The 9,608-nt window shown below is 42.4% G+C and overlaps 1 protein-coding gene across 2 annotated transcripts in view; it reads right to left on the bottom strand.

Annotated features, from left to right (window-relative positions):
- LOC127516505 (uncharacterized) overlaps window positions 1-9,608 on the bottom strand; it is a 263,532-nt gene that overhangs the window by 36,600 nt on the left and 217,324 nt on the right. The gene's annotated exons all lie outside the window — the stretch shown is intronic.

Here is a 9,608-nt window from a genome sequence, read left to right as displayed (position 1 = left end):
AACACTTGTGCACTACGTCATCCTGAAGTCAGGTGTTCTGATGAATAATGTTATTAGACTGTGCTACCAACACTTTGGGCCCTATTTTAATGATCTAAGCTCATGGTCTAAAGCGGACGGCGCAAGTGCACTTTTGCTAGTTTAGCGATGGGAAAAATGGTCCCTATTCTCTTAATGAGTAATACAGTAGGTGTGTTTTGGGCATAACATGCAATAAACCAATCAGAGTCTCATCTCCCATTCCCTTTAAAAGCCAGTTTACATGGCAGAATTTGCAAGCGAAAAAACTGAACACTTCTCTAGCGAGGAAACGGATCTGCTCGTGCACGAGGTTAAAGCATGAGCAGACCATCTACGGGAAAAGCCTGATTCCACCAAAGCGTTTTTATCTTTATGCACACAACAATAATCTTTTACATTGTAATCCTTTTATTTTTATATTTGGCGTGTTTGTGTGCTGCTGTGCGTCTGTGTGTGTAACAAGCAGACTGTATGCACGACTATAGGCGCATATTACTAACGCGCTCTTTAAATAACAAAACAAATATTGAGGCATTGACTTTAGAGCAGGTTTCAGTTGGTCAATGGTGCAGTTGTTTTCATTTGCCTCAAAATAGTAACGGGCCAACAATACACCTGAACACACCTCGTTTCCAGACCAGCACACCCATGGGTGCACAGATGGGCGTGAGTGCATTTGCTATTTAAACAACGTGGCGCAGGACGTGAAAATGATAACTGCATCGGGTTGAAACTAGCAAAAAACACTTGTGTCGCGCCTGGTGCCGCATTGCGCCGGTGTATGATAGCGCTATATAGCTGTGTCTCATTTCGGAGGCTGTGTCCTCCGGAGGTCGCATTTGAAGGCTGCATACGTCATCGAGGCGGTTCCATTAAAAAAAAAGTAACTGTTAGATTGCAAAGTAAGAAAGGAATTACAGTATTTTACACCTCACAAGGAATAGAAGTAAATTTTATTTCGGTTACTTAAATAAGTCATCTTGATGATGTATGCAGCCTTCAAATGCAACCTCGGGAGGACGCAGCCTCCGAAATGAAATATCTGCATTGTTTTAAGGGTAGGTTTAGGGTAGGGGTGGTAATGACATTAATAAAGCCTCAAACCACATTAATATGATGCTGGTAGCTAACAGCGGAAACATCTTAAAATACTCTGTCATGTTTGGTCATAGATAAGTGTAAGACATCATTATAAGTGTCTACTTTTATTTGTGTACACACACAATAACAACAAAACTTTGTGCTTTTGTAAAATAAAGAAAACAAACAGGGTGTGCTTTCTGCCATCTCAGTCTCTGTGAACTTCTTTCTGAAATGCGTCACAAAAATGAACCGAAACTCAGTGAATACTTTCCACACAGTCATGAGAGATATGTCTTGATAAGCTTGTGTCTAATTTTAAATTAAGTCATATCAAAAACAAATATTCTCTGTTTATGTAATCCATATTAAACCAACGAGAGTTTCTCCCGTCTCTACTCATTATCTGTAACGTGGCCACACCCACACACAGCGCAGTTTAGAAGAAGACGCGAGAGGAATAAGCCTTGGATTTACCTCAGAAGAAGAATCTGATGCTACGCGCATCTTGATCCAGCAGAGGATATCATTTCTGTGAGTAAGTCTTGTATCTTTCTTACATTAGTTAATGTGTTTTTGTTGTACACATTTTACTAGGCAGACTTTTACCAAACTATATTACTAGACTAAAATGTGTGAAATTGAGTGAAACATGTTGAAATATGAAATATATAGGCAGGTAGGCAACCTTTCATGTCTAAATAAATCTAAATGTCTTACGATATGAGACTGTTTGATATAATACATCAAACATTGTTCAAAGAATATTCTTTATAATATAAAACACAGATCGATAAAAAAATATGATTATATATATTATATATTTACTCGACTACAGATGTCAGTGTAGCATATGATGTCTTCCTGCACAGACTTATTGAGTAGTATAATATGAACTGTCCCATGCAAAAAGTCAGGGTAAAGGAGGATTATAAGACAAAGCCATGGATTACTAAAGGAATAGAAAATGCGTGTAAAAAGAAAAACATTATATAAACAATTTATAAAAAATAGGACAAAAGAGGCAGAAAATAAATATAAGAAATACAAAAACAAACCAGTTAGTATAATCCGAAATAGTAAAAAGGAATATTATCATAAGTTACTAGATCAATTAAGACAAAATATGTTAAAGACATGAAAAGTGTTAAACAATTTAATTAAAAAAACAAATGCCAAACAAGATTGTCCAAGTTATTTCAAAAGGGATGACATTTTTTTTAGAAATTCAAAAGACATAGCAAATGAATTGAATGAATACTTTGCTAATGTGGGTAATAAGTTTGCAAATGACATAAAAGAGTCTAATTACAAGAATAATCGAGTTAATATAAATATGTTTTCAATGTTTGTATCAGAAGTGAAGAAAAAATAAATACTTCAAATTGTGAAAGGTTTTAGAAATAAAAAGTCACAAGATTGGACAGATATTGACATGTTATTAGTTAAAAACACTATTGAGTGTATTGCCGAACCATTAACTTATATATTCAACCAATCTTTTAAAACGGGTGTATTCCCAAATAATATGAAAATGGCAAAAATTATACCAATTTTCAAAAGTGGAGACTGTCATTTATTTTGTAATTATAGGCCTATCTCACTGCTATCTCAATTTTCTAAGATATTAGAAAAACTTTTTGTTAAAAGAATGGATAATTTTATAGAAAAATATAACTTACTGCAGGAGGAACAATATAGTTTTAGGGCAGGCAGATCTACCTCAATGGCAGTAATGCAATTAGTTGATATTGCTTCTTCAATAGACAATAAAAAATATGCAGTGGGCTTTCGACACTATTAATCATAAAATATTACTGAATAAGTTGGAAAAGTATGGCTTTAGAGGGACTGCTTATTCTTGGTTAGAGAGTTATCTTGACAATCGGTACCAGTATGTACACTTTAATAATGAAAACTCTGAAATGTGTAGGGTGACATGTGGGGTGCCCCAGGGGTCGTTGATGGGTCCTAAATTGTTTATTTTATATATAAATGACCTTTGTAAAGTGTCTGATTTGCTAAAGTGTGTCTTATATGCGGACGACACAACTTTATACTGTTCTGGTGAGAATTTGCACCAGCTTCTCACAAATGTATCGAGAGAACTATTTCAAATTAAACTGTGGTTTGATGCAAACAAACTATCTTTAAATATTACCAAAACCATATATATTATATTTGGTAATCGACATATACATAATATTACAAACTTAAAGATTGATGATGTGGTTTTGGAAAGAGTAATGGAAATAAAATTTCTAGGAGTAATAATAGATCGTAAATTATTCTGGAAACCACACATAACACATGTATTGTCAAAAATGTCAAGAACTATTGCTATATTACATAAAATCAAGTATTTCCTAAACAAATTTACATTGTATATTTTGTATTGTTCTCTCTTAGTACCATATATGACCTATTGCATTGAAATTTAGGAGCATAGCTATAAGTCAAATACAAAATCTATGTTTGCAAAAAAAAAGCAATTAGGATTGTTAATTATTCCTCATTTAATGAATCAACTAAATTAACATTTCTTAAATTTAAAGCACTAAAATTTTACAACTTAGTCTTAACACAGCTTTGTTCATGTACAAAGTTAAAAAAACAAATTATGCCAGCAAATATATTGTGTTTGTTTGAAATTAAGGAAGGTAAATATGATTTAAGAGGAAAGGATATGTTTAAAAAACCAGTGGTCAGAACTAATGTAAAAAAGAATTGTATTTCTGTTCAAGGGGTCAATTTGTGGAACGGTCTAAATGACGAACTTAAGAGAAGTAACACTATTTTTCAGTTTAAAAAAATTTTCAAATCCAAAATATATATGAATTATAAGATGGAAGCTTAAGTTGTGTATTGTAATGTGTAAAAAAATGTTGTAAATTGTAATGATGGAATTGTACATCTAATATCAGTTGGAGGGTGTCACGATCACTGTCTGTTCCTGTCAGTTCCTGGACTCCACTTCCCATAATCCTCCCTTCCAATCACATGCACCAATCACCAATTGCCACACACACCTGCAGATCATTACCTGGACTATTTAAGACACACACACACACACGCCCTTTGCGAAGTCTTGATTTGCCCCGGTGATCACTTCTGAGCGTTTTCTTGTGGATTGTATTTCTGTTGCCATTGGACTGTTTATTGGACTGTGTTTGTTTGCCGCCTGCCCTGATCCTTGCCTGTTATTTGGACTCTGCTTGTCTGCCGCCTGCCTCGACCATTGCCTGTCCCTGTTTGTGTCTCTGCCTTTGCCCTGTCTACTCTGTAAGTACTTTTAATAAACAAGCTGCAAATGGATCCTCACGCATTCGACCCATCATTACAGAAGACTTCGCCATCAAACGATCCAGCAGCTTCTACGAGCGCTTCCAGCCTTAGCATGGACCCAGCAATACGTCTCGTCCGCCTTCAGCAAGGTAATTGTACACTCGAGGACCACATTCAGAAGTTTTTAGACATTGCCTATTTATCTGACCTGCCTGACTGTGCCCTCATTGACTTCTTTGGCTATGGATTAAACGAACCATTGAAGGACTACTTACTTATTAATGGTCCCCGAGGGTCGTTCGTGGAATTTCTGGACTTTGCCCTGCTTACTGTTGGTTCACTTTTTACTGTGGGTGTCGCGGAGGAACGCGACACCTCGTCCCCCCATGTAATGGCTGCCTCTAAAGAGAGCATGCACAAAATGGCGGCCACAACATCATCACATCATGTCTCCGCTGATCTTCCAGAGCCAAGTCAAGTCTCCGTTGATCTTCTAGAATTACATCACGTCTCTGGATCTGTTTGGGAGCGGAGTGGGTTGCGTTCCAGTGTGGCTGATCCAGCGCTGACTTCAGCACGAGCGGCTGGCATTCCTAAGCCTCCGCCGGCCGCTTCGCACTCAAGCTCGCCGGTTGCCACGCCCTCAAGCTCGCCGGTTGCCACGCACTCAAGCTCGCCGGTTGCCACGCACTCAAGCTCGCCGGTTGCCACGCACTCAAGCTCGCCGGTTGCCACGCACTCAAGCTCGCCGGTTGCCACGCACTCAAGCTCGCCGGTTGCCACGCACTCAAGCTCGCCGGTTGCCACGCACTCAAGCTCGCCGGTTGCCACGCACTCAAGCTCGCCGGTTGCCACGCACTCAAACTCTCGGGATGCTATGGACAAGATGGCCGCGTTGCCAGTGCCCACGGGCAAGATGGCCGCCCCGCCAGTGTCTGGGAACATAGGGGTCGTCCCAGCCAGTGAGTCCGCTCCACCCCGTGAGCCCGCTGCAGCGCCCACCGAGGAGGTAGGCACAGAGCCACCGCCTCAACTATGCAAACGGAGGAGGAGGAGGAAGAAGGCTTCCTCCAGCCCTCAAGGCCCGGAGGCCTTCCCAGAGCCCACTGTCGGCCCGGAGGCCGTCCCAGAGCAGCCCGCTGCCGTCCCAGAGCAATCCGCTTTTCCTGATACGGCCACGGAGGCCGGCCCCGAGCTCCTCGCCCTGCCGGCGCCACCCGAGCTCCTCGCCCTGCCGGCGCCACCCGAGCTCCTCGCCCTGCCGGCGCCACCCGAGCTCCTCGCCCTGCCGGCGCCACCCGAGCTCCTCGCCCTGCCGGCGCCACCCGAGCTCCTCGCCCTGCCGGCGCCACCCGAGCTCCTCGCCCTGCCGGCGCCACCCGAGCTCCTCGCCCTGCCGGCGCCACCCGAGCTCCTCGCCCTGCCGGCGCCACCCGAGCTCCTCGCCCTGCCGGCGCCACCCGAGCTCCTTACCCACGAAACCGCCACGGCCTCCGTTGAATTCCCCAAGAACTTTTTGGGGGGGGGCCATATACCTGAGGGTGGGGAGCTTGTGGGTGGGGACCCTGCACGGCCGCGATCATCAGCGGCCTCCGAATTGCTTGAGCTTGCGGGTGGGGACCTTACACGCCCACGGCCTTCAACCGCCTGTGAACTGCCGTGGCTGCCCGTGGCACCTGACCCGCCGTGGCTGCCCGTGGCACCTGACCCGCCGTGGCTGCCCGTGGCACCTGACCCGCCGTGGCTGCCCGTGGCACCTGACCCGCCGTGGCTGCCCGTGGCACCTGACCCGCCGTGGCTGCCCGAGTTCCTGGACCTGCATTGGAGACCCCGTTCCCGTCTGCCAACAGGTCTCCAATGTACCCACCCCCCCCTCCCTATCTGTGCCATTTACGCCGCGAGGACGCGCCTTCCGGAAGGGGGGCGTTATGTCACGATCACTGTCTGTTCCTGTCAGTTCCTGGACTCCACTTCCCATAATCCTCCCTTCCAATCACATGCACCAATCACCAATTGCCACACACACCTGCAGATCATTACCTGGACTATTTAAGACACACACACACACACACGCCCTTTGCGAAGTCTTGATTTGCCCCGGTGATCACTTCTGAGCGTTTTCTTGTGGATTGTATTTCTGTTGCCATTGGACTGTTTATTGGACTGTGTTTGTTTGCCGCCTGCCCTGATCCTTGCCTGTTATTTGGACTCTACTTGTCTGCCGCCTGCCTCGACCATTGCCTGTCCCTGTTTGTGTCTCTGCCTTTGCCCCTGTCTACTCTGTAAGTACTTTTAATAAACAAGCTGCAAATGGATCCTCACGCATTCGACCCATCATTACAGAGGGTATGTGACGCTGTAATAAGGGTAGGTGTAATAAGCCATGGCTTCAGCCTACACCTTTTCGGTTGATTCTGTTTATATTTTTATGTAAGTAAATCATACATTCATATGTTATGCAACCGAAATAAACATTTTTCATTCATTCATTATATGATGTTTGGTGGACTGGGACTAAAAAGTAGCCCTGGACTTTCTGGCACAGAGCAGCCCACGGTATCTGATCCGCAACACATTAAACAACACATCAGCTCATTTTGCACAGCAATATTTAACACCATTTACTAACTTAAAAATATAACAATAAAGAAATATAAATTTTTAACTGAAATACATTATTTTTTGTGCTTATTAAAATAAATAAATAAGAATAATAAGCCCTATGAGGATACCCCTATATCTGACACACCCATTTCAGCTCTTGCAGTCTCTACTAATGAGCTCATGAGTTGAATCAGGTGTGATCGATGAGGGAGACGTACAAAATGTGCAGGGCTGGTGTTCCTCCAGGACAGGTTTGAGCACTACTTGTCTATCTAATCAGCTGGAGAGGAGGTGTGTGTGTGTGTGTGTGTGTGTGTGTGTGTATGTATATATATATATATATATATATATATATATATATATATATATATATTATACTGTCATGAACTGCTCTGAGACACAACGGTTAAGGGTCCAAACACAGTATTTATTGAAAGGGTAATCCACAATCGAAGTCCAAAAACAGGCAACACGTCAATACAGGCAAGCAATCCAATCAAGCAACAAGGCAGGAAACTCAGGCAAAAGGGTAATAATCCAAAAAGCCAAGTGACATGAAACCAGGGAGAATGCTCAGAAATGCAGTACAGACACATACAAGACTTAACAATGACTGACAGAGTGAACATGGTTTATATAGGCTGGGGCAAACAAGTTAATGATACACAGCTGTAGACAATCAGTGATGATGAGGCCAGGCAGTGCGTCCTGGGAAATATAGTCCATGTGTGAATGGCAATGAACAAGAGGGGAGTGCCCTCATATACACAGCCGACTCACCTAGTTACCTCTACAGTTTTCTGTATCCTTCCACCACCCGACTCCTCTCTCTCGGCTGGTTCCTATTCCCAGGATACGGGGGAATAACTCTGGGTTTGGGCTAAACTCTGAGCTCGGAGCCCTCGATCCCCTTGGGCAGCACATACGCTTATTTTGCTCTTTTACTCTATTAAATCATTTGGAAGTGTGAACTCGTGAAAACAACGGCCACAGGTAATCAGACTTTATTTTCTTATTTTATTTCAATGATGTATTTTTGCCACTTTCTATTATGAGAGGACAGTGAGTAGACAGAAAGCGAAGTGGAAGAGAGAAAGGGGGGCGGGATCTATTAATTTAAATATTTAAAGCAGTTATGAAGAAAAGGCTCAGAATCTCTCTTGTTTTAGGATGATTCTGGAAAAAAGTGCCTGCTGGGGGTTGTGACTCCCTTGCAGACCAAAATAAATAAATAAATAAAAATTACAAATAAATAAATACAAGTGATGCAAATTAATGGAAATGCACTGCTGCAACTGTGATTTGTCTTCATGGATGAGATGTTGGGAGAGAAATATTCCAGTGCTTATTTTTATATTATGATATTGTCACAGTTAACTATCATGAGAAATAAACTAAGTTAACTAATTGTTGCTAGCTAGATAAAATAAACATTTTTTTATTTGACCTGCTATGGTCTTGTCTCAGCTTGAGATACATCACCTGCCTTTTTCATTCATTCAAACAAAAAAACAAACAAACAAATTAATAAATTATTTTCTGGCACCATCTTTGTATGTGAAAGTCTGTCAGAAACGTCTGAGGAAGATCAATATCAACAAGGCATCAGGACCTGACAGGGTTTCGGGCCGCACACTGAGAACATGTGCGGATCAGCTGGCGGGAGTGTTCACAAGTATCTTCAATCTCTCATTACAATTGGCTATCGTTCCTACTTGTCTGAAGTCTACCACTATTATCCCTGTCCCTAAAGGAGCTGTGGTGGAATGTTTGAACGACTTTCGTCCAATTGCCCTGACTCCTGTTATTATGAAGTGCTTTGAGAGACTTATATTGTCGCACGTCAAAGCTAAGGACCCAAGGATCTGGACAGTCATCAATTTGCTTATCGGGCGAACAGATCCACAGATGATGCAGTCTCAATCGCACTTCACACAGCTTTGACACATCTAGAGCACCACCATAGTTATGTTAGGATGCTGTTTATTGATTTTAGTTCTGCTTTTAATACTGTTATTCCTTATAAATTGGTATGTAAATTAAGCAATTTGGGAATAGATGCAGCACTTTGTTTATCGATTATGGACTTTCTTACAAATAGGCCCCAGAATGTCAAAATCATCCTGAACACAGGTGTGCCACAGGGGTGTGTGTTTAGCCCAGCTTTATTCACTCTTTTTACCTATGACTGCACTCCAATCCATTCTTCTAATTCCATATTAAAGTTTTCTGATGACACTACCGTTGTGGGCCTTATTTCAGAAAATCAAGAGATGGCTTATAGGGAGGAGGTCCAACATCTAATCCAGTGGTGTATGGACCATAACTTAGCTCTGAATACCAGGAAAACCAAAGAGATCATTGTGGACTTCAGGAGGTCTAGAAAGACCAACCATCCACCCTTGTGTGTCAATGACCGACATCAAGTTCCTTGGAGTCTACATAACGAAAGACCTCTCGTGGTCCATCAATACTTCTTATCTGGTAAGGAAAGCACAACAAAGGCTATTCTTCATCCGAATAATTAAACAGGCCAGGTTACACACACAGCTTCAAGTGAATTTCTATCATTGTACCATAGAGAGCATACTTGCCTATGGGATTACTGTGTGGTATGC

Source organism: Ctenopharyngodon idella, chromosome 7, assembly GCF_019924925.1.
Source record: "Ctenopharyngodon idella isolate HZGC_01 chromosome 7, HZGC01, whole genome shotgun sequence".
Classification (NCBI taxonomy): Eukaryota; Metazoa; Chordata; class Actinopteri; order Cypriniformes; family Xenocyprididae; genus Ctenopharyngodon; species Ctenopharyngodon idella.
Note: the sequence above shows the minus strand (reverse complement) of the source record. Positions and strands in the feature narration are given on the sequence as shown.